The sequence below is a fragment of the Camelina sativa genome, chromosome 5, assembly GCF_030686135.1.
Source record: "Camelina sativa cultivar CO46 ecotype springtype chromosome 5, ASM3068613v1".
Taxonomy (NCBI): Eukaryota; Viridiplantae; Streptophyta; class Magnoliopsida; order Brassicales; family Brassicaceae; genus Camelina; species Camelina sativa.
Window position 1 is genome coordinate 32,946,751 of NC_141884.1, and position 26,505 is coordinate 32,973,255.

The 26,505-nt window shown below is 39.0% G+C and overlaps 1 pseudogene; it reads left to right on the forward strand.

Annotated features, from left to right (window-relative positions):
* The first annotated feature begins 7,936 nt into the window (after positions 1-7,936).
* Positions 7,937-10,997, forward strand: LOC147944654 (uncharacterized; annotated as a pseudogene).
* Positions 10,998-26,505: the final 15,508 nt, after the last annotated feature.

Below are 26,505 nucleotides of genomic sequence, written 5' to 3' on the forward strand. Positions count from 1 at the left end.
CTTGTAGATAATTTTTGGGCGACCATAAAACGTCTAGTGTCGACACACACATCATTCCACCAAGGTGACATTGTTCTTAAGCCCTACACTTTTCTTTATAATTTTTAATCCTCAACTCTTTCTTTTTTTCCACCGATGACGGTGTCATTTAAGTCTAGGGGGAAGGATGTTCATCCTATACTAATGATGCTTTCTATTTTGTTGACTTGAGACCTTTTTCCACTTTTTACATCAAGTTTTTGACATTTTTATCGAGTCACATTTTTTTTATTGAGTCAAAACTAGTAGGGGATTATGATATTATTCTAACAGTTTATTTGATTTGGATTAACACTCTTATGACTCTTGATTATGCTTGACAACAGAACCAAATTTTGGAAAGACTGTGAGCCGGCTCAACAATCCCTAAAGTCCCTATTCGATGGATATTCAGATGATCTAACGATGTCTCTAACTTTTATAGGACCTAAACCAGACTTAATTTTCAAGCCCTGGGAATTGGTATACATTGGACTAGATCTCTACATTCAAGCCACACAAGACATTGCACTTCTTCAAAAGTATGTTCCCCTCTCTCTTCCCTTCAATATTAAAAAAAAACAAAAAAAAAAACAAAAAAAAAAAGAGAATAAAAGATGAGATGATTTTGATCAGTTTAGAGGGGTAAGTAAATTACCTGTGACCTCATTATTCTACTTTTGAGTCAAATGATCACAAAAAGCTTGGAAGCAAGGAGTAGATAAATTACCGATGACCCTAGTATTCGCTTACACCTTTGATTTAAAAAAAAAAAAATAAGAAGTGAGAAAAGGGAGAGGAAAGGGATCATATGAAGAAAGTCTTGGCTTGAAGAGAGTCTGCAAGCCAGTGATCGATTTTCCCTTGGTAAGATTTCACTTTTTATTATTGCTTTAACTTATGTAAAGAGATGACAATGGAGATTCTGGAGACTCTAAAGAATTGTGGGATCAAGGAGAGTTGATGACTCTCATGGTGGATTACAAATGGAAGTTCCTAATCTCAAGTCGAAGAAGAGTGCAAAGACAGTATCCCCAAAGATATGTGAATTCCCATTATTTTCAAAACCTCTTTTCCATGATTTATTATGATAATTTGCTTGAAGACAAGCAAAGTATAAGTCTGGGGGAGTTGATAACATCATTATTTTACTCATATTAACTATAGTTTTCATATGCATTTAGGAAGAGTTTGATAGGATTTCAAGTAGAAAATGTCTATTATCAAGTATTTCAGGTTTCAAGAAGGTTTTACAGGTTTTATAACAATTTGGACCAAAAGACAAGGAAAATACGTTTTAGGAAAGTTTCAGAGCTTTACAGTACAAAAAACTTTTGAAGACCTTCCCGAACTCAAATTTAGACGCGCTTCGTGTCTATGGAAAGCCGAAAGAGTCATCTTTCTTCTTGAAGTAGAATCAAGTCAACCCATTCATTCATCCGGAAGATATGCCCAATTTACCAAAACGTGTTATAAACCGACGTAAGAAGAACCGACCTACGGATGGGCTTTTATCCAAGGCCTGACCAGCGACCATCACGGTGGCCCAGTCCAAGCCTCCTCCACGGTCCAGAAGCTTATTTCACCGCCCCTTGTCCTGCACTTAAGAAGAGAAGACATTTCTACCCTTACAAAACCCTAACCCTAAACAAAACCCTATAAATACTCTTAAGACCTAGGGTTTTCAAGGTGTGCTTCCTTTGTGCCTCTAAGTTCTTCAGCCACGCCACAAGAAGCCGACCTAGAGACGACCAGAGACTCCTCTACCGCCGTCGAAGCTCGTTCTCTCTCACCTCCTCTTGGAAGCCATTTCCGAAGTCACCAATCTCTCTTTCTACTCTTTCCAGTTACTTCATACTATCTTTGCTTTGGGATCAACACTACAAGAAAACCTGCATTTAGCAACTACGAGTTGTGACTCTTTGTTCAGTCGCAAAAAATAGCGACCACTTAGTAATTGAATTACGACTGTTTCCCGACTAAATGTAAAGAAGAAGCAAAACAGTCGTAAATTTATGACGCAAACAATATAGTCGCAAAACAATCGCATTTTGAGACTGTTCAGTGACAGTAATTTATAAAACACAAAGAGTCACAAATTAGCAACGATTTGCAACGTATACTCGTGTCACAAGTTTTATTTATCGATAACTTGCTAACTCCTATTTTTTGCGACGAACTTGCTACGACATGTGCGACTTATTTGCAACTACTATTGCGACTGTTTAGCGACTAACACCTGAATTAGCTACTGGTTTGCGACACCTTAGCAACTCTCGATTTGTTGAATTTGAAATTTCACATTAGTTAAATGTTAACATGTTTCTATACACATTTCCACTTTGAATTGATCAATATCAGTCATAAAAACTTTGTCAAAGCTTTCCATTTTAGTATTTAGACACAAAAATTTCATAATATCTAAATCATTGTAAAGAGTATACATGTTATTTCATAAGAAGGTTTAGGATTCTATGAAAATTGCAAAACAAAGATATGAAAACAATATTTTAAGGTCATAAACTATTCCATATACACTATAAGACAATCATGAGTCCATATTGTTGATTGATATCAATAGAATTGTGCAAAAATTATAGATTCCAAAAATTTGTATTGTGACCAAATTCGGAGAGTTACAAAAGGGTAACAAATTGCGACTAACTTGTTACTAACTTTGGGACTCTTCTTTTTTGCGACTATCTTGCTACTGAACTTGCGACCACTGTGCAACTACTTTTGCGACTGTTTAGCGTCTAACACCTGAGCTAGAGACTCTTTTGCGACTGTTTAGCGACTAACACCTGAATTCGCTACTGGTTTGCGACTCCTTAGCAACTCTCGATTTGTTGAATTTGAAATTTCACATTAGTTAAATGTTAACATGTTTCTATACACATTTCCACTTTGAATTGATCAATATCAGTCATATAAACTTTGTCAAAGCTTTCCATTTTAGTATTTAGACACAAAAATTTCATAATATCTAAATCATTGTAAAGAGTATACATGTTATTTTATAAGAAGGTTTAGGATTCTATGAAAATTGCAAAACAAAGATATAAAAACAATATTTAAAGGTCATAAACTATTCTATATACACTATAAGACAATCATGAGTCCATATTGTTGATTGATATCAATAGAATTGTGCAAAAATTATAGATTCCAAAAATTTGTATTGTGACCAAATTCGGAGAGTCACAAAAGGGTAACAAATTGCGACTAACTTGTTACTAGCTTTGGGACTCTTGTTTTTTGCGACTATCTTGCTACTGAACTTGCGACTATTTCGCTACTCTTCTGTGACCATTGTGTTATTAATTTTAACCATTTTATTATTTTTGCCAAGGTTTAGGCGCGTAATATTCCCCCCTTTTTTTTTAGTATGTTTCTCTTTTGCGACCACTTTGCGACTCCTCTTCGTTAATTACTAGGCAAATTTTTAGTATGTGTCTCTTTTGCGACCAGTTTGCGACCCCTCTTCGTTAACTACTAGGCAAAGAACACAACATATTCTCTTGTTTCTCTCTTTCTATTTCTCTCGAAAACCTTTCAACTCTCTCTTCTTTCTCCTCTCGAATCTCTCTTCTTCCTCTCAATCTCGCCTCTTCTTCTCTCAAATCTATCCTCTTTCTCAACTCTCTCTAATGGCTGGTAGGGGTCGCGGAGGCAAATCAGCTGGAGGTGGTAGGGGTCGCGGAGCCAGATCCGCTGGAGGTGTTAGGGTTTATAATGGTACGAGGAATCCCAGTTCTGCCGCCGATAATCAGACCTCCATTGGTGCGAGGGAACCCATTGGAGCCGCAGTTAATCAGGCCTCCAATGGTGCGACTTCACGCGGAGGTCGAAGTGGTGTCGGAACGTCGTCTCACTCCTCGAATCCATCAGGCTCTCAGTCCGTGAGTAATTCGTATAGAACTATGCCGTCCCAGTTTCCGCCGAGGACACAACAAACGCCTCCTGCTTCTCAACCACCGCGGGTTGCTTCTCCACCACCGCGGGTTGCTTCTCCCCCACTGTGGGTTGGTTCCCAACCACCGCGGGTTGGTTCTCAACCACCGCGGGTTGGTTTGCAAGCACCGGTTCTTGCTCCTCAACCACCGCCTCCTCTTCCTCCACTCATACAAGAACAAGAAGAGGATTACGAAGAAGTAAACCGTAATCCCAATCCTGCCGAAGAAGAAAACCCTATTCCTAATCCTGTCGAACAAGACTACCAAGGTTTGTTAGATGCAATGCTAGCTCTTCCAGGCCGACAACATCTCCCAGTTCTGTCTGTCGATCCCATCCCCGACGTTGAGACTCTATGGTAATTTTTTTTTGCTTTTAGAGTTAGGTTGAGACTCTGTTTTTGTTTGATTAAGTTAGAGGTTGTGTTTTATTAAGATTAGTTAAAGAGTCAAAGCGAAACCACACTGTGAGTAAATTAGAGGTTGTGTTTAGATCTCTTAGTAAATTTAATCCTTGTGAGAATCTCCCAGTTCTGTCTGTCGATCACATTCACAGGTTTCGCTTTGTTAGATTGTTTGTTAGATTGTTTGTTTTGTTGATTAAGTTGAGATTAAGATTGATATTGTTTGTTTTGTTTTGAGATTAAGATTGATATTGTAAATTTCGTTTTGTTCATTAAGTTAGAGGTTGTGTTTGATTGTTTCGATAATACTTATTGTGTTACTTTGTATTGGTTAAGACTGATTGTGTTTGTTTTGTGACAGGTTTAACAGACACAAAGGAAAAATTTCTCGGGTGATCTCTGGAATATTTAGAAGGAAATTCGATGGTCCTTACTACAGCTGGAAGGTTACTCCTAGACACATTCAAGAGAGATATTTCAGGACATTTGCGGTAATGTCTTATAGCTTTCAAAGTTTTATTATCTCTCATAACTGACTTAGTATCATCACTAACCATTAACTCAATTGTAATATGTAGCGGAAGTTCTATTGGGATACTGGGATTACTGAGCTTGTTAGAGAGGGGTTCTTAAAGATAGCCAAGAAGCGAATGAAAGGCATTGTTAGTCAAGCTAAAAGCAGTGGTAAACAACCTGTTTGGATCACCAGTGCAGAACTGTGGGCTGAGATGTGTGATCATTGGAACGAACCTGATGTAATGGAGAGGAGCTCAAATGCCTCGCAGTGCAGAAACTCCGATCGTGGTGGTCTTGGAGTCCACAAACACCTTGCCAGTCAGAAATCATATGTGCAAGTTCATGAAGATATGGTAATTTAACATTGCTTCCATGATATAACACCCTAAACACCTTGCTTCCATGATTATAACACTCTAAACACCTTGTTTCCATGATTTTAACATTTAACAATTTCTTTGTAGGAAGAAGAGTTGGGCCGTCCGGTATCATTTGCTGAAGTGTTCATGAAGACACATACTCGAGCTGACGGATCGTTTGTTGATCAAAAAGCTAAACAAGTAGCTGAGACTTATGAGAAAACATTAGAGGAGAGACTGTGTGAAGTGGACGATGATGGTCCAGAAAATTCAGTGAATTCTTCTGAACGTTCAACTCATCGTACTCTCAGCATTGATGAAAAGAATGATATCTTTCTTAAGGTAACTCCTTAGTTTCTTTATTTTGATGAGTGTGTATGATTATTCTTCATGATAACTTTCTAACCTTGATGTTTCTAACCTTGATGTTTTTCTTTGTTTTAGTGTACTCAAACAGATGAGAAGGGAAACCTTTTTGGTCTTGGATCTCTTGTTGAGACAGTAAGGAAAGGGAAAAGGAAGGAAAGCTATGCAGAATCTTCTCAACCATCACTTCTCGAGCTTCATGAAGAACTTCGCAAGAAGATAGCTCATCTAGATGCTGAGAATGCCCGACGTGAGAAGGAGCATCAAGAGCTTCTCATCTACGTGAAAGAGAAAGATCCAGCATATGATACTATTATTGCTTCCTTGCGACCAAGAGTACCAACAACAACACCAGCAACCACACCTGAAGACAACATACCACCAGCCACCGTGTCAGGTACTCACCAGCCACCAAGTTAGACACAACACCAGCCACCACATCCCCTTTCTCCACTTACTCCAAGTTATAAACATTGTCTTTTTATCTAAAAAAACATGAATTGCTTGTTTGAGACATTTATTTGTTTTTGCTTTAGGATGATCTTTTTGGTTAATACAATGATTATGCTAATCTTTATGTTTAATGAATGATTTTGATATCTTTTGTGGTAATTTGGTTTTCAATTTTAATGTATTTCGATTCATACAAAATTTGATAGATAAAACAGGTTTATTATATGCTAAAATCTCACCAATTTGTGACCAAATTTATTTCTATGAAATTATCAGACTAGTGGCAAAATGGTTACTAATAAACGAGGACTATTTTGCGACGACAGAAAGGAGTCTGAAAATGGTCACATATTTTACTCACTAACTTGCGACTGAACTGTAACTACCTTTATGATCGAAGCTTCCTAATATAAAGAGTCTGTAAAGAGTCGCTTTTTAACGACTATATTAGAGCAGTCATAATTCCGTCGTAAAATTGCGACCATTTTGAGACACCTAAATTTTGCGACCATTTTTTAACGACTATCTGAAATAGTCGCATAGTAGTCGCAAAATAGGTTTTTGCGACGGATTAGCGACGAATTTCGGAGTCGCTAAACGCAGGTTTTCGTGTAGTGCAAGTTACTTTTGAGACAAATAGAGAAGTTTACTTTGAACCCCCTTTTGTTTATTGATTCACTTTTGATGCTATACTTTATAATATCAATGTCGTTTCTTTGCATCACGAGCGAGTAGTTTACTTTGTTGGGTTCTATGAGGTGATTCAAGGGGAATTCATAGGTTCGCTTCAATTAGGTTGTTAGATCTTATTTTTAGTTTTATAATAGAGTTCTTTTGGGACAAATTTATCTTAATGCTTATGCTTGGATTGATCACCAAGTGCTGATCTAGAGAACGGGAGCGCTAACCGCGTTATCCTACTTCTCCGAACTAGTGTTATACCAAAGCCTTGCTCGTAACCTGCGTAAGTTGATTTGCAATGTTTGGTGAATGTATCGAACTTGTTTTACTATCTGGTTGACATGCGTCGTTGCCTGCGAAAGTTGTTAGTGTTTCGTAGTTGAGAACCTTGGCCGAAAGTTAGTATTTACTTGTTACATCTTACACTTAATATTGCTTATAACCATGAAAACCCTAAGATGACTCCCAAAACGCCCAACGCCTTAGCCTTATAGTTTTAAACGATTTTATTTCACTACAGAAAACAGACAATTTACGACTACGATTGGTGACTAAACTCGTAGTCGCCAAATTTAGTGACTATATAACGACTGTTTAACTACTACTTTACAACTGCTAAAATTTAGTCGTAAGTTAGTTGTTTTCTACCGACTTAAATGAGTAGTTGGTTCAGTAGTCGTTAATTAGCGACTACTTTACGACTGAAAGACAAGAAAGTAATTTTGTCAGCAAACAGTAGCTAATTTGGCGACTACATGGTGACTACTGCGGCGAGTCGTTAATTTGGCTACTAACATACAACTACATTAGTTAGTCGGCTCTTTGGCGACTACTAAGCGACTATTGAGGTGAGTCGCAAACATGTCGGCCAAAAAGAAACACGTATTATTCGTTTATGGGGTTGGTAAGCTTTGTTTTGTTGCGACTGTTAGTTTGAGTCACATCACAGTCGTTTGACAGTCGGTATTCAGTCGCCAAATTACTCTATATATACCACACCTTCGTTTCTTATTTCATTCACACCACAAGCAAGAGCATTAGCAAGAAACAAATCGAGAGTGAGAAAAAAAATTCGAGAGTGAGAAAAAAAATTTGAGAGTGAGAAAAAAAAAATCAAAAGAGAAAAAAAAACAAGAGTGAGAAAAAAAAATCAAAAAAAAAAAACAAGAGTGAGAGATCTTTAATAATGGCGGGAAGTTCTAATTATAGTCATTTTTGGGAGTGGATGTATAAGAGGCTTGATGAAGTGACAGGAAATTTCACGGAAGAGTTCAGCACCGGGGTAGAGGAGTTCATGGCTTTTGCAAATAGTCAGCGTTTAGCACAAAATAATGGTGGTAAGTTTCACTGCCCTTGTGATAAGTGCAAAAACAGTAGGCGTCTTCCGGGGGGTACAATTTGGAATCATATTTTTTGCTACGGGTTTATGCCAGATTATTATGTTTGGTATAAACATGGGGAAGAAATTAATATGGGCATTGGAACGAGTTATGTAGATCCGACGTTTGTAAGTGGGAATGAAGAAGTGGGTAATGTGGTAGGAGATAGATATGGTGAATGATGCATTTCGTTATAACATAAGTTTAGATGATAATTATCATCAAGATAATTATCATCAAGATGGTAGTTATCAGAATGTCGAGGAACCAGTACTTAACCATTCCAAGAAATTCTACGACTTGTTAGAAGGTGCAAAAAATCCATTATATGATGGTTGTCATGAAGGTCACTCACAATTATCCCTAGCTGCTAGAGTCATGCAAAATAAGGCAGATTATAATATGAGTGAAAAGTTAGTTGATTCGGTTTGTGAAATATTGACTGATTATTTACCAGAAGGAAACCAAGCTACTGGTTCACATTATGAGACCGAATAATTGATGCGCAATTTAGGCCATCATACAATTGATGTTTGTATTAACAATTGTATGATATATTGGAAAGATGACGAAAAGGAAGATAAATGTCTGTTTTGTGGTGCACAAAGATGGAAGCCTCGGGAGGGCCGACGTAGAACCAAAGTACCATATAGTCGTATGTGATATCTGCCTATTGCTGATAGATTGAAGAGAATGTATCAAAGCCACAAGACTGCAGCAGCAATGAGATGGCATGCCGAGCACCAAACAAAGGAGGGAGAAATGAATCATCCTTCTGATGCAGCGGAGTGGAGGTATTTTCAAGAACAACATCCTCGTTTTGCCGAAGAACCCCATAACGTGTTTCTTGGATTATGTACCGATGGGTTCAATCCATTTGGGATGTCTCGAAATCATTCTCTATGGCCTGTGATCTTGACGCCATATAATCTACCCCCTGATATGTGCATGAATACCGAGTATTTGTTTCTTACAATTCTGAATTCTGGGCCAAATCATTCGCGAGCTAGTCTTGATATATTTCTCCAACCTCTTATTGAGGAGTTAAAAGAGTTGTGGTCTACTGGAGTTGATGCGTACGATGTGTCCTTGAGTCAAAATTTTAATCTAAAAGCAGCGCTGATGTGGACGATCAGCGATTTCCCGGCATATGACATGTTATCTGGATGGACAACACATGGTAAATTGTCTTGTCCAGTTTGCATGGACGATACAAAGTCTTTTTATCTACCTAATGGAAGGAAGACATATTGGTTTGATTGTCACCGGAGATTTCTTCCTCATGGTCATCCTCTTAGGCGGAATAAAGAAGACTTCATAAAAGGTAAAGACGCTATGAGAGAGTATCCACCTGAGTCTTTGACCGGTGAGCAAATTTACTCTGAGCGATTGAGTGGTGTGAATCCACCAAAAACGAAGGACGTCGGTGGAAATGGTCATGAAAAGAAGATGCCGGGATATGGGAAGCAACACAACTGGCACAAAGAAAGCATATTGTGGCAGCTGCCATACTGGAGGGACCTCAATCTACGACATAATATTGACGTGATGCATACAGAGAATAATTTTTTGGACAACATCATGTATACTCTTATGCGTGTGAAGGGTAAATCAAAAGATACCATCATGTCAAGATTAGATTTAGTGAAGTTCTGTTCTCGGCCACACTTACATCTTGATAGTAGGGGTAAAGCACCTTTCCCGGCATATACATTGACAGACGAAGCCAGAACAAGCTTATTGGAATCTGTGAAACACTCAATTAAATTCCTAGATGGTTATTCATCAGACTTAGCTAGTTGTGTTGATATGGAAAATGGAAACTTTTCAGGCATGAAGAGCCATGATTGCCATGTTTTTATGGAACAGTTACTTCCATTTATCTTTGCAGAACTGCTTCACAGGAATGTCCACCTTGCGTTATCAGGTACTCGTTAATTAATAAATCAAAAATTTATTTATTTATGAAGTACTTATATAATTCTTAATGTGATATTGAAGTTTGAATATATCTTGTAGGGGTTGGAGCATTTTTCTGGGACTTATGTTCTAGGACTTTGCATACAAGTCGCCACAAATCCATTTCCTACTTGGGTTCAAGAGATAGTGCATGGACCTTTGAACAAGGTCAAAACATGGCCAATGTATTTTACAAGAGGCTATTTGTTTCATATAGAGAATCACGGCGCTGGACGTAACACATGTAACTATGGGGTATGTGCTAAGGGTGAAAATTACACAGATGAATCTGATGCAGCGGATTTCTACGGAACCATAACTGATATCATAGAGCTTCAATATGAGGGATTGGTTAATTTGAGAATCACACTTTTTAAGTGCAAGTGGTATGACCCTGTTATCGGTAGAGGCACTCGGATCAGCAATGGTGGTGTCATAGACGTACTTTCAACAAGAAAGTACAATAAATACGAACCATTTATTCTAGGTAAGTATATATATATATATGTGTGTATTTTATTTATCTATAAATAAAACATTATTGTTGATATGCTAATGTAACTTTCATAATTTGCAAATGCAGCCTCTCAAGCAGAACAAGTGTGTTATATTCCGTATCCATATATTAAAAAACCGAAGCAAATATGGTTCAATGTTCTAAAGGTGAATCCGAGGGGAAACATTTATGGAGAATATGTCAACAGTTCAGAGATGACTCTTTTGCAAACCGAAAATGATGATGTTGTATTGATGACTACAATTGAAGATATTGTACTTGACAATTTGGAATAGGAAGTACACCCAATAAATCTAGATTACGGTGTTGAGGATGTGGAACATAAAGATGAATTCTTGTGTAATTTATCATCTTCGGATGATGAAGAACCAGATGATGAAGAATCCTCCTAATTATGTTTATGTCAAATTTGTGCAATAAATAATATGTAATATATCCTGAATTGTGTTCTAAATAATATGTAATATATATTAAATGTTATGTTTAAAAATATATAAATTAAGCCAAATATATAAATTAAGCCAAATATATTAAATGTTATGTTTAAAAATATATAAATTAAATTATATGGATTTTAAAGGATTAAATTAAGCCACTGATTAGCGACTATTAAGTGACTCAGTTCAAAATACTTGGGTTTAATTACCCCAATCCGTTAATGGACTAGATTATAGACTTCTTAAACAAGCCCAGCCTTTTTAAAAAAATTAGTCTTTGCAAATACCAACCACTTAGGGACTGATAGGCGACTATATTGAAGCTTATTGGGTTAATTAAACATGAAATCCATTAACGGCCCATCACACACGACCTAACCCTAATCGTTAACCTAATCTCTAATCATTCTCACCTTTCTTCTTCTTTGTGTTCTTCGCCGTTTTCTCTCTAACATCGAAACCCTAATCTTCGCCGTTCTTCGCCGTAACAACGAAGATGCCTCTTGTCAAGAAGCCTGGACACAAGAGAAATGTTGCCCCCAACGTTTCTCTCAGACCCGGTGGCTCTAATCCATCGACTAAGGTGAGAAGACTCAACCCTCTACCGCGTCAATACAACTTCACTCCGGCGGCTGAAAATCCTACGCCTCCGACGCCTCAAGAAGAAGTCCGCGTTTCTCCCCAGATATCGACATCTGCGGCACCACAGGTCAGAAACTATCCACCACCGCATGTCCTTTTTCAAAACACCGTGAATCGAGTTGGTGTAGAGCATCCATCTCGGTCATCAACCGAAGTGATGAACAATCCACCGGTTCAATCGAATCGATTGGAAGATTCTGCGAGATCTCCAAATGCAGCCTCTCACGCTCAAAGTCTTCCTTCTTCTCAAGGTCACAACTTCGTAGAGTCAGATCCAGTCTTGCCGGAACTCCAGGAGGACACGTTGAGGGCTCTAAACGCGATACTTATGGTGCCGGACCGTCATAAGTTCACCACCGTCCTCTCTCTGGAACCGAAGCCTAACACGACTTGGTATGTCTACTTTTTCATAATTTTACAACCGTGTTCTAGTTTCTGTCAACCGTGTTTCAGTGTTTCATGTCTGTTATTGGTTGGCTTCAGATTGTAGTAACAAGTGAATGTGTTTAATGTCTGTTTCAGTGTGTAGTAAACGATTTTAACTAACCGTGTTCTAGTTAGTTGTGAAACAAATTCTGAAATAACCGTGTTCTAGTTGTAAATTAGTTAGACTTACAACCGTGTTCTAGTTTCTGTCAACCGTGTTTCAGTGTTTCATGTGTTTCAAAGAACTGACTTGATTCTTTTGTTATGTGAGGTTTACTCGTGATGCAAGATCAACACTGGTTCGGAAGATTACTAGAGTTTTTACAAACAAATTTGATGGTCCATTCTACAATTGGTCATGTGTGCCTCCGGATAGACGAGAAAGATACTTCCTTGAGTTTGCGGTATAGTTTTATGTTCTGAGGTTTCATTCATAGATAGGTTTTGATTAAGTTGTTGTTCACTAACGTAATTCTATTTTCCTTTTTTCATAGAAAACACACACTTGGGATCCTTTAATAACAGGAACAGTGCAACAGTATTTCTATGACATATGCCAACGACGGATGAAAAACATGGTTAGCGACGTTAGGACTAGTCGAGTGCAACCTAAATGGATTGAGGGTGACATGTGGAAAGTAATGGTTGCTCAGTGGGAGACTGAAGAAGCACAAGAAAGGATTCGAATCTATTCCAAAGCTCGCATGTCAGACCGTAATGGTCTCGGTCCTCACATGCACTTATCTGGGCCAACATCTTATCAACAAGTCAAACAAGGCTTGTTGAGTAACTTTGTTTTTTTTCTTACACCTTTGCAACTTAAACTTATGTCTTAGCCCTTTTCTTTGTTTTTGTAACATTCCAGGAAGAAAAACTTGGGAGACCAGTGAGTCTCGGTGAGGTTTTCAAAGACACTCATACAAAGCCAGATGGTACGTATGTGGATCGCAAGGCCGAGAAGATCTTTACAACTTATGAGAAAAACTTACAAGCTAAGCTATCTGAGATTGAGTAAGATCCTTCACAACTTCAGGAGCTCACAGCAGAAGATTATACTGCCATCTTTCTTCAGGTAAAGTTACATTTCTCACAATCTATATTTAAAGAGTCTTTAACTTCCATATTCTCTATTTACAGTTTCACCTTTTTTTTCTCAGTCCACCGAGAAGGATTCACGAGGTGATATTTTTGGGCTCGGTAGCCTTAAGGATCATCTTCAGGGTCTTCTCAATGGCAACATCTATCATCAACAAGGACAGTCATCATCGTTTGTAGCATTGTAAGAGCAAATGAAGGAAGCTCAAAGGATCATTGAAGAACAAGTTGCTTATGCGACAAAACGTGATGCTGACTTTGCTGCTCGTGAAGCAGAACATTCCAAAGTTGTGGCTGAGCAACAGAAGAAGATAGATCGCTTGGAAAAGTTCATGCAGAAACTTGATCCGGCCTTTCTCGAGTTCCATGAGACTGAATCAAGTGATGCACCCATCGACCCTCCTACATAAAGAGCATCTCCTCCTTAGGTTAATTCTTAGGCTACTTATCTCTCTCTATTTCTTACTCTAATGAACTTGACAATTTGGGATGATGTGTTCTTCCTTATCACTTAAGAGAATGATAGTGTTAGGTTCTCTCTTTTGGTTGTGACAAAAATATGGTTCTCTCTTTTTGGAATGGCTTATGTGGTGTACTAATTACAATTATGGTTAACTTTTGGTAATTAAAAATGCAAATTTTAAGGCTTTCATTGATTATAAATTCGAGTTATAAACAAAACCAAAAAGAAAAGATTCTGATTTTTAATCCCTATAGTCTTCAAATAGTCATTAAATCTAGATTCTGGTTTTCAATCCCACAGTCGTCAAATAGTCGTCTCGTAGTAGCCAAGTAGTCGCTACATTTAACGACTATATCACAACTATTCTCAAACTAATCTCCTTCACATCGCATTAATCGTTAAACTGTCAGCAAATAGTCGTAAATGTTTACTGACTACTTTACGACTATCTGTACACAACGACTGTTTACATTTTAATTAATCGTAACTTAGTCACAAAACAGTCGTAAACATTTACGACTACATTACGACTACTTTTACGACTACGTGGATTAGTCGTAAAGTAGTCGCTATTTACCGACTAAATTACGACTGAAATTCCTACCGACTAACGTTTTACGACAACAGTGATTAGTCGTAACATAGTCGTAATTTACGAAATAGCGACTATTAACGACTACAAATGCAGTCGTAAATTGCCTGTTTTCTTCTAGTGTTTATTTGCAATAGTTTTTAGGAAAACGAAAACCCCAATCTCTTCTTTAGTCTTATCCATAGTTCTTTCTCTTTTAATTCAATTTGTGTTTGGTATTACTCTCTGTGGGATCGATCCTAAAATACTACAACTGATTAACTGTGCACTTTCAGTCATCGTGTAGTCTTTTCAGGTAAAAGATTTGGAGTGAAATTCTACACACATCATGATGGCATTACCGGTTTATGTTATAACCGGGTTATTTAAGTGGAAGGTCGACAAAAAGGGTTTTGGGGGAAGTGTTTTGTCGCCGTTTAGAGAGAGTTAGAGGGACAAAAGTGTTCTTGAGAGCTTGGATGCTTTTTGGGAGATTCTTGGCTTGGATTGAGAGATTTGTTGCTGTGGAGTGAAGATCTTGTGCTGGGAACAAAGGAGAAGGCTTCTAAGGGTTGGATTCGTTGTTGTTGGGTCAGAACTTTCTGCAAAAGAGGTGAGTGCATGACCATGACTGATCCTAAGAATCCTTTGTTTTGCTTGTTTTTGTGGCACCCCGGTTTAAGAGACTTGCAGAGAGGTTTAAAAGAAATGATTTGGCCACCTATGTCACCAAAGTGCACTTATCTTTTCGGTCAATGGGCCTGAGAGAACTCCAGAGTTAAGTGTGCTTGAGCTGAAGTAGTCTCAAGATGGGTGACCTTTCGGGAAGTGACTGTCGGAACTGTGCGAGTGAGGATAAAACATAGGGAAAGATCATGTGGTGATTTGTAGGGACGGTAACAAGTCTTTAAAACCTCCCGGACGTAGAAAACCGACCATCGGATATAGATGGGCTCACGGGCCTAGTGAGAGGACGTGAGGCCCATTAAGGAAGCTGGGCCCATGGATTGGGATTAGACATGGGGCCCACTGAGAGGTGGCCGTCAGGGCGTTACAAGTGGTATCAGAGCCGAACCCAGATGAGTGTGGAGTCGAGTGGACTCACACCGTCGGGGGTGACGGTCTTGGTGCGCAACGAGGACGTTGCGATCTGTTAGTGGGGGTGAATTGTGACACCTCCGGTTTCAGAGAGTTGCGGAGAGTTTTAAAAAAAATGATTTGGCCACCTATGTCACCAAAGTGCACTTATCTTTTCGGTCAATGGGCCTGAGAGAACTCTAGAGTTAAGCGTGCTTGAGCTGGAGTAGTCTTAGGATGGGTGACCTTCCGGGAAGTGACTGTCGGAACTGTGCGAGTGAGGACAAAACACAGGAAAAGATCATGTGGTGATTTGTAGGGATTGTAATAAGTCTTTAAAGCCTCCCAGACGTAGCAAACCGACCATCGGATAGAGATGGGTTCACGGGCCTAGTGAGAGGACGTGAGGCCCATTAAGGAAGGTGGGCCCATGGACTGGGATTGGACATGGGGTCCACTGGGATTAGTTCTTATGAAATCTTGATGTGGAATAGGTTAAGGGATTATGTGATTCTAAATATGAAAAGTGTTTAGGGAGTTAGAGTTTTGCTATTTATGGAAAGTGTCGTTGCAAATGAGATGGGACTTGACAATTTTCAGAAAGGGGATGTGAAATGACAGAGAGGCGAAATGTTAAATGGATGACCTGAAGAGTAGTAACATATGAGATGATCAGTTCTCACAGATTTATGATTGGTGATATTCAGGTGGTGGTGAGTCGATGTGGGCATACTTGATTATTAGTCTAGTAAAGCTGAGGAAGTAACCAGAGAATTTGTTTAGCAGGGGACTCTTTCGTCTTATCACTTCACTGTAGGAAGCGTCGGTGTTGTTCGTCAAGAAGAAGGACGAGGTATGGGTTTAGGAGTTCGTGGCGATGTCGTTCGTGTTGAATAACGCGCCAGCAGTGTTTATGAGATTGATGAACAGCGTGTTTCAGGAGTTTCTGGACGTGTCCGTCATCATTTTCATCAACGATATCCTGGTTTTTCTAAGAGTCCTAAGGAGCATGCATTGCATATAAGAGCACTTCTGGAGAAGCTGTAGGAGCAGAAGTTGATTGCTAAGATGAGCAAGTGCAGTTTTTGGCAGCGTGAGATGGGTTTTCTTGGTCACAGTGTTTCTGCAGAGGGAGTTTCTGTAGATCCAGAGAAGTTTCAGGCTATTAGGGATTGGCCTAGACCACATAATGCCACAGAGATCAGGAGTTTCCTTGGTTTGGCAGGTTATTACAGGAGGTTTGTGCAGGAATTTGCAAGTAAGGCACGTCCTATGACTAAGCTGACGGGGAAGGATGTTCCTTTTATATGGACACAGGAGTGTGAGGAGGGCTTTGCAAGCCTTAAGGAGATGTTGACTACTACGCCATTATTGACTTTGCCTGAGCAGGGAGAACCCTATGTAGTTTATACGGATGCATCCAGAGTTGGTTTGGGGTGTGTGTTGATGCAGCATGGAAAGGTGTTTGCCTACGCTGCGCGGCAGTTGCAGAAGCATGAGGACAACTATTCTACTCATGATTTGGAGATGGCTGCTGCAGTTTTTGCCCTGAAGATTTGGAGATCTTATCTGTATGGTGCAAAGGTACAAGTGCTTACAGATCATAAGAGCCTGAAGTATATATTCACTAAGCCTGAGCTGAATTTGAGGCAGAGGTGGTAGATGGAGCTTGTGGCAGATTATGATTTGGAGATAGCATACCACCCTGGTAAGGCTAACTTAGTTGCAGATGCTCTGAGTCGGAGGAAGGTAGCTTCGGCTCAAGAGCAGGAGATGGAGACTGTGGTAGAAGAGATCAGTGCTTTGAGGTTATGTGATGTTTCTTAGGAACCGTTGGGTTTGGAGGCAGTTGATAGAGCAGATCTTCTGAGTAGGGTGTGTTTGGCTCAGGAGAAGGATTTGAGGCTGGTGAATGCCTCTAAGGATGTTGATTAAGAGTATCAGGTCTCAGCTAATGGTACTATCTTAGTGCACGGTCGGATTTGTGTGCCCAAAGATGAGGATTTGAGGCAGGAGATCCTGAGAGAGGCTCATGCGAGCAATTTTTCTATTCATCCAGGAGCGACTAAGATGTACCACGATCTCAAGAGGTACTATCACTGGGTCGGGATGAAGAAGGATGTATCTAGTTGGGTCGCGACGTGAAACGTGTGTCAGCTAGTGAAGGCTGAGCATCAGGATCATGGCGGGTTACTGAAGAGTCTACCCATTCCTGAGTGGAAGTGGGATATGATCACGATGGATTTTGTGGTAGGATTGACCTTTGATGCTATTTGAGTCATTGTGGACCGGTTGACTAAGTCAACACATTTTCTGGCCATTAAGAAGACTGATGGAGCAGCGGTCTTGGCTAAGAAGTATGTGAGGGAGATAGTCATATTGCATGGGGTGCCAGCGAGCATTGTGTCTGACAAGAATTTTAAGTTCACTTCAGTGTTCTGGAAGGCATTTTAGGTAGAGATGGGCACTAAGGTGCATATGAGTACAACTTATCATCCTCAGACAAATGGACAGTCAGAGAGGACGATCCAGACACTAGAGGATTTGTTGAAGATGTGTGTGTTTGATTGGGGTGGCCATTGGACAGATCACCTGAACTTGGTAGAGTTTGCTTATAACAACAGTTATCAGACGAGCATTAAGATGGCTCCTTATGAGGCTTTGTATGGGAGACCATGCCGTACACCGTTATGCTGGACTCAGGTGGGGGAGAGGAGCATGTTCGGGGTGGATTTTGTTCAGGAGACCTCAGAGAAGATTCAGGTGCTCAAGCTGAACATGAAGGAAGCTCAGGATCGACAGAGGAGTTATGCTGATAGGAGGAGGAAAGATCTTGAGTTTCAGGTAGGAGACAGAGTGTACCTCAAGATGGCCATGTTGCGGGGTCCGAACAGGTTATTGAAAGAGACTAAGTTGAGTCCGAAGTTTATGGGTCCATTCAGAGTGATTGAGCGGGTGGGACCGGTAGCATATAGGCTGGAGTTTCTTGAGGTTATGCGTGTGTTCCACAAGGTTTTCCATATTTGTATGTTGCGGAAGTGTCTCCATGAGGATGGTCAGCTGTTGACTAAGATTTCTGAATATCTTCAGCCTAACATGACTTTGGAGGCGAGACCAGTGAGGGTTCTCAGGAGGAGGATCAAGGAACTTCGGAAGAAGAAGATTCCTTTGATGAGAGTCCTTTGGGACTATGATGATGTTGAGGAGCATACTTGGGAGCCTGAGGCGAGGATGAAGGCAAGGGTTAAGAAGTGGTATGAGAAGCAAGTCGCGACTTGAGCTTGTCTAGCCTGGTCCCATCTGTAATCAATGACTGGAGAGGGAATGGAGTGTTCTAACCCATCTCTCCTGTTTACTTGGTCGCTTAGGGGTGGTTGGTTGTGCGACTCAGTAACAAGATGAGGTGGTGCTCGGGGTACAGAGTTTCCGTGAAGCGGGGTTTTGGAGGAAAGTTCCTGAAATAGAAGTTTCCAAAAGTTGAAAGTGCTAAAAATAGAAAGTTTTATGCGAGTTAAATTTTGTCCATTTTAGTGGTGGAGAGCCTTGGAGGGGCTTGTGTGGCCTTAGTGGCGGAATTTTGAGTTATTGTGCCTGTGTGTGGTGGTTTTTTGAGACATTGTGTGGCCTTTGTGGCGAGCTGTTTAGCCAATGTTGCCTGTTTAGGCGGTCCTTCGGGATGTATGGTCTACGTGATGGTCCTTTGGGACGAGTGGTCTTCGTGACGGTCCTTTAAGACAAGTGGTCTTTGTGACGGTCCTTCGGGACAAGTGGTCTTGGTGGCGGTCCTGTTTAGGACATTTGTTTGGCTCTGGTAGCGGTCCTGTTGAGGACATTTGTTTGGCCTTTGTGGCGGTCCTGGTTAGGAAAATTTGTTTGGCCTTGGTGGCAGTCCTGTTTAGGACATTTGTTTGGCCTTTGTGGCAGCCCTTGTGGCATGTATATGATCCTTGCGCGGTCATGAGGTATTCCAGTGGAGGGATATGTGGCTGGTAGGACATTGTGATATTCTACACAAGCCACAGAAGGGAAATCTGGTTAGGGATAGGACTCAGACATGTTCAGAATTGTTTGCTCACGACTCTTGGGGTGGTGTCGGTCAGCACCAATATTTCTGGTTCGGCCAGTTTGATTTAATTATTGATTTGGACCGGTTTGGTTTAGGGAAAACCATTGAACCGAGTTATTAAAGTAAGAAAACGACCTAGGTCGTGTTTTTGTTTTGTCTCACACCATTTTTGAGAAAACAAAGAGAGAAAGTGTTCTTGAGGTTCTAGAGAGAGATTGGAAGATTTTGTTGGCTTTTGTTGGGAAATTTGGAGCTAGGAAGGAGCTAGAAGCTTGCTAGGAAAGTTGGATTTGTTGCTGTTGGTCAGAATCTTCCTGCAAAGAGGTGAGTGCATGACCATGGCTGATCTAAGCCTGTGATTCCTTGTTCTTGCTTGTTTGTGCTGTTTTTGTGTGTTTTTCTTGTTGGGATTAATTTCTACAGGTTCCTACGGATGTATATGGCTTGGGTTTTGAGTATTGGGCGATTTGGTCGAGTTTGGGAGCGAGATTCGACTCTCGGCTTCGTGTAGATTGCGGTTGCAGAGGTAGTATCGATCGACACCAATTGGTGTCGGTCGTCACCAGTGAAGCGGCATTGATCAACACTTGGCTGGTGTTGGTCGACACCTCCCTTCCAGCGAGATGATATTTGATTTCCTGGTTTGTATGCTTTGTTTGTTGATTGTTTGGAACATTGGAATTACAGTTGCTTGTGTGTATAGCCCAGTAGATAGGAGGATTGCCTCACTGAGTGTTTAGAAAATACTCATGCATCTCAATTTGTGTTTGTGGTGCAGGTAAAGGCAAAGTGTGATCATGGAATCAAGGCAATGAAGAGGAGGATGTTCTAGGGACTCGATTGGTTGTTGTCTGGCATTTCTAGGTTGCTAGAGTTGGGTCATTAGAAACATTGCTAGGTGGTTCTATGATTTATGTTGGCTGAATTTTGGATATTGTTTATGTTATAATTATTGGATATTGGTATTGGTTATTTCTACTGTTGATTGTGATTGTGGTTAGGTGGCTAGTGGGTATGGGACCACTAGTTGTAGTTTATTTATTATTATTATTATTATTATTATTTATTATTTTTTTAAAAAATGGGTCGGGTCGTTTCAGTTTTGTTGTTGTTTGTATTGTATTCTTGTGTCTTTGTGGTTGGATGTGGGTTTCTATGAGTTTCCAGGAGTTTTGGATGAGTTTCGGACGATTTGGAGAATTTGGGAAGCGGATCTTTGACTTTCGGTTTCGTGCAGAACGAGTTGCAGAGCCGGTGTCGATCGACACCAAGTAGGTGTCGGTCGACGCCAAGTGAGGAGTGTCGATCGACACTTAGGTAGTGTTGGTCGACACCATTTCCGGTCGACACCATTTACGGTCAGCAGCGGCTGATGTCTGATTTTCATGGTTTGTTTGTGTTTTGGTTGTTGTTTGTTAAACATTGGTTTCTCAGTTGCATGTGTGTAAAGCCCAGTAGATGGGAGGATTGCCTCACTAAGTATTGGTGATAATACTTACGCATCTCAATTGTTGTTTGTGGTGTGCAGGTATGTGACGTGGAATCATGGCGATGAGGAGGATGATGGTCTAGGGTCTCGTTTGTGTGTTGTTGGTTATATTATTTATGTTGGAACCTTTGTTAGAGTTATGTTAGGTTGATAGATAGAATGTTTAGGAATGTTATTGTATTGATGATATAATGATTTTGTATTATTCGTATGTTTCCGCTGTGCTTAATAGTTATTGTTGGTTTAATGATGAGTTGTGGTTTGGGTTGTTTAATTAAGTAGTATAGGATGCTTAATTATTTATTATATTTATTATTATAAAAAAAAACGGGTCAGGTCATTTCATTGTCCTTCTTCTCTAATGCTTTCTCGGCTATAAACTTTGTGTGGGATTCCTTAACCTCCATGGCCGAGGACTTCATGCGAGGGAGGATCCACCTGCTCTGTTACGATATTGCATATACCACTTACGAGTCTTGGTAGCTCCACCACTTGTTAGGAGAATTGTGCCAGAATCTGTAGCAATTCTTGATCAATTGGTATTGAATTTTCTCCTGCTGGCAAGAACACTATCCGCCAGTTCTCTATTGTACAACCTTTTTCAAAGCTCTGCTGCATATTTTGCAACAGCCATTGTTGATCACTTGCTGATCCAGGAAATTGTGGAGCATGTTTTCAAAGGCACTTCTACCTTGGTTCCAACAAATCTTTCAAGTCCTGCTAGCCTTCCAAAGACTTGCATTCCCTTGGAAAATTCATAGAGCTAATATCTATCTATGCTTTGTAACCTTATTAAGCTTTGTAATTGTTTAAGTTTCTTCTTGTATGAATTATCCTAATTGAAGTCCTAGGTTTTAATGAAAACTTGTTTGACAACAAAGAAAGAAAAAAAGAGGTGGATGGAGGATTCTATAATCGTTATCCCGCATTTCAATTTTAGGACAGAAGTTTAACAAATAAATAATAAAGAAAAATCATACCAAGAAAATGTGTCTTGGATGGGTCCAAAATGAAAACCTGGAAAAAAGAGAAGAAAGGGACTTTTGTAGGATGCTGACTCAATAATATCACACAAAACAACCTTGCCGCGTTAATGATCACGTCTTATATGCAAAATACTAGCCAACAAACGAGCATGTACTAATATTCTGACGCTTTTGTTCTTGGTCCCATAGTTTTTACTAGTAACGTTGTTTTTGGAGGATAGTTTCGTCATTTATTGTAAAAAGAGATACCTAAATATGTAAGTACGGAAAAAATTTCAAACAAACAATACTGATGAAAATAAATATTTATCTCATAATTAATTATACTGTTTATTGATTGTTCAAGTAATTATGTGATACACTTAAACTATGAGAAAATATATGCGGGATTGATTCCACAAACATCAATGGTACATTAAAAATTTATGAGACCTGTATATAGATTAAAACAAAAAAATATGTGTTTGATTTCAAAAATTCTAAATAAAAATGTAATAAATAGTATGATTAAAATTATAAGATTTAAATATTGAGCTATAGGGTATTTCAGAGATAAATGAGTAATGGATACAATGAAACAAAAAATTTAACAATTATCAACCATTTTTGAATATGAACACAGAATTTGACTAATCATCTTTTAAGGAATTAATCACTAAATTTGACTACTCAATTACTAAAATTTTATTTGTAATTTTTTAGCATTATTAAAAAAGTCCACTAAGTTCACAATATACCCTAACATCAACTTTTGCAGGTTAGAGAAATATTGCTCAATTCATATTAATTTCAGGTATTGTATCAAACATTTTTGATACATAGAAATACCTAGTATCTATAACAAGGTGACCAATCTTATAATAGCATAAAGATCATATGAATCAAAGAACCACAAAAAAAAAAAAAATTCTCTAAAACACAATTGAACCATTAAATCATAGAATCTCCTACTTAGAACCCCAAAATCCAACTAGGAAAACTATTTACATATATTGAAATTAACAACACAAAAAAATTAAAAATAAACATAATTAGTGTAACATCCGCGAACGAAAATGTAAGTTTTGGGGATGAGTGTCGATCGGCACCAAAGGTGGTGTCGGTCGACACCAATGATTTCTGGTTCGGCGAGTTTGCCGTAATTGTCGATTTGGACTTGTTTGGTTTGAGAAAACCTTAGAACCGGGCTATTTAAGTAAGAAGTCGATGATAAGGGTTTTGGGAAGTATTGTTTTGTTGCCGTTCCTTAGAGAGAAAAGAGAGAAAAGAGTGTTCTTGAGAGTTTGGAGGTTTTTGGAGAGATTCTTCGCTTGATTTGAGATATATGTTCCTGTGGAGTGTAGGTCTTGTGCTAGGAACGAAGGATGAGCCTTCTAAAAGTATTCGATTCGTCGTTGTTGGTCAGAAACTTCCTGCAAAGAGGTGAGTGCATGACCATGGCTGATCTAAGCATGAAATTTCCTTTTGTCTTGCTTGTTTTGTGTTGTTGTTGTGTTTTCCTTGCTGTATATAGTTGCTTTAGGGTTCCTACAGATTCATATGTCTTGGGATCGAGTTTTGGACGGATATGTTGATGATGGGAAGCGAGATTCGACTCTCGGTTTCGAGCAGATCGCGTCTGCAGAGTCAGAGTCGATCGACACCATGTCGGTGTCAGTCGACACCATGGAGCAGTATCGATCGACAATGTGGGATAGTGTCGATCGACACCAATAGTGTCGATCGACACTAACATGGCTGGATAGAAGAGAGTTTTACACAAAAAGACTACACGACGACTGAAAGTGCACAATTAATCAATATAGTATTTTAGGATTGATCCCACAGAGAGTAATAGCTAACACAAACTGAATTAAAAGAACAAAGACTAAGAAAAAAATACGCGTTGGGGGTTTTGGTTTTCCTAATATCTATTGCAAAGTAACAAAGCGTAAATAAAATCGGTTTAAAACTATAAAACTAAGGCGTTGGGTGTTTGTGAGTCATAAGAGAGTTTTCATGGTTCTAAGCAATATTAAGTGTCAAGATCTAAACCACTAATTTCGGTCTAGGTTCTCAACTATGAAACACTAATGAACTAAAAAGCTATTATCATAGAATGAAAGTCTAAACTTTTCATTCTCTGTTACTCAACATATGCATGCAACAACGCATGTCAACCAGCTAGTAAAATATGTTTGATACATTCACCAAACTCCACAACTCAACTTACACAGGTTACGACGCAAGGTTTCGGTAGAACACTAGTTTGGAGAAGTAGGATAACGCGGTTAACGCTCCGGTTCTCTACATTAGCACTTGGTGATCAATCCAAGCACATGCATTAAGATAAAGATGTCCCAAAAGAACTCTAATATAAACCCAAAAATAAGATCTAACAACCTAATTGAAGCGAACCATGAATTCCCCTTCACTCACCCCATTAAACCCAACAAAGAAAACTACTCGCTCATGATGCAAAGAAACGACAATGATATTATAAAGTATAGCATCAAAAACAATTCAATAAACAAAAGGGGTTCAAAGGAAACTTCTCTAGATGTCACAAAAGTAACTTGTTTTCCAATAAATTATGAAAGTATGAAAGAGATTAGAAAGATTAGAGATTTGGTGACTTAATCGATGGCTTCTAAGAGGAGCTGAAAGAGGACGAGCTTCGATGGCTGTGTTAGGGTCTAGGGTCGTCTCTAGGGCTGCTGTTGGAAGCGTAGATGATGAACTAAAAGGCTGGTCGAATCACAATTGAGGCAAACCTTGAAATCCTAAGTCTTGAAGAGTATTTATAGGGTTTTGTCTTTGATTAGGGTTTGTAAGGGCAAAATTGTCTTTTCTTCTTGAGTGCCAGACAAGGGTCGGCGAAGGAAGGTTCTGGACCATCGTGAAGGCTTGGAATGGGCCGCCGTGATGGTTGCTGGTCAGGCCTTCAATCGAAGCCCATCGGCTAGATCTTCTCTTTACGTCGGTTTATAAAACGTCTCGGTAAATCAGGCATATCTTTTTTTATGGTTGAATGGATTGACTTGATTCCACTTCGAGGAGAAAGATGAATCTTCCAGATTTCCATAGACACCAAGCACGAGAGAATAAGAGTTCTGGAAGTTCTTAAAAAGTGGCCCGTACTGTAAAACTTTGAATCTGTCCTTAAACATGTTTTCCTTGTCTTTTGGTCCAATTTCCTATAAAACCTGTAAATCTTTCTTGAAACCTGAAATACTTGTCAAACTCTTCCTAAATGCATATGAAAACTATCGCTAACATGAGTAAAATAATGATATTATCAACTCCCCCAGACTTAGACTTTGCTTGTTCTCAAGCAAACAATCATAATAAAATCATGGAAAAGAGATTTAAAAATCACAGGAATTCACTTATCTTTGGGGATATCGTCTTTGCTCTCTTCGTCGCCTTGACATTATGAACTTACGTTTGTAATCCTACAATTCTTCGGAATCGCTATTTTCATCTCTTTACATAAAATTAAACAATTATAAAAAGTAAAATCTTACCAAGGGTAGATCAATCAATGGCTTGTCGACGCTCTTCAAGCCAAGACCTTCTTCATATGATTCCTTTCCTCTCCCTCTTCTCACTTCCAAAGAATCGAGTTCTCCCTAATTTTCTAGGGTATCATTTTTATATTTTTATCGATCCCTTGCTCTTTTCATAGGACAGGTTTCCATGAAATCCAAAGTATGTCCGGGTTTACGCGACATCCCTCGGCTCACTTCTTTTCTACCTATATCCATATTCTTTTTTTTTTTTTTTTTTTTTTAGAGTTTCGAAGGGAAGAGAGAGGGAAACATACTTTTGAAGAAGTGCAATGTCTTGTGTGGCTTGAATGTAGAGATCTAGTCCAATGTATACCAAATCCCAAGGCTCGATAATTAAGTCTGTTTTAAGTCCTATAAAATTTAGAGACAACGTTAGATCATCCAAATATCCATCGAATAGGGACTTGGGATTGTTGAGTTGGCTCACATTCTTTCCAAACTTTGGCTCTGCTGTCAAGCACAATCAAGAGTCATAAGAATGTTAATCCAAATCAAATAAACCGTTAGAGTAAGTTCATAATCCCCTACTAGTTTTGACTCAATGAAAAAAATGTGACTTGATAAAAACGTCAAAATTATTGATGTAAAAAGTGGAAAAATGTCTCAAGTCAACAAAATAGAAGATAACAATTAGTATATGATGGAACATCCTTCCCCCCAGACTTAAATCACACCGTCCTCGGCGGAAAAAAAGAAAGAGTTGATGATTAAAAATCATATAAAGTTTAGGGTTTAACAACAATATCCTTTTTTTTTAATGAATGTAAAATGTTATTCATAAAAAAGGCATTTTCTTTACAACACAAGTGTAACTGATTTTATGTTTCACTATTGAGTCTTATGTGTAAAACATTATGTTCTGGTAGTAGACTAGATTATAAGAATGCTTTCAACTCTATAACACAATAAGCACAAAAGTTGTAGGTTGGTACTTCCAATATTAAACAAGCATCAATAGAGTTGAACTATAGCACAAGAAACAACAAATCACCATATGAATTCAGAATCCCTGCACAATTGAACACATGGCCGATTTTGGTCTTGGGAGAAAAATAAAATTCTCAAATTGTTCATAATCCAGCAATTAAACACAAAAT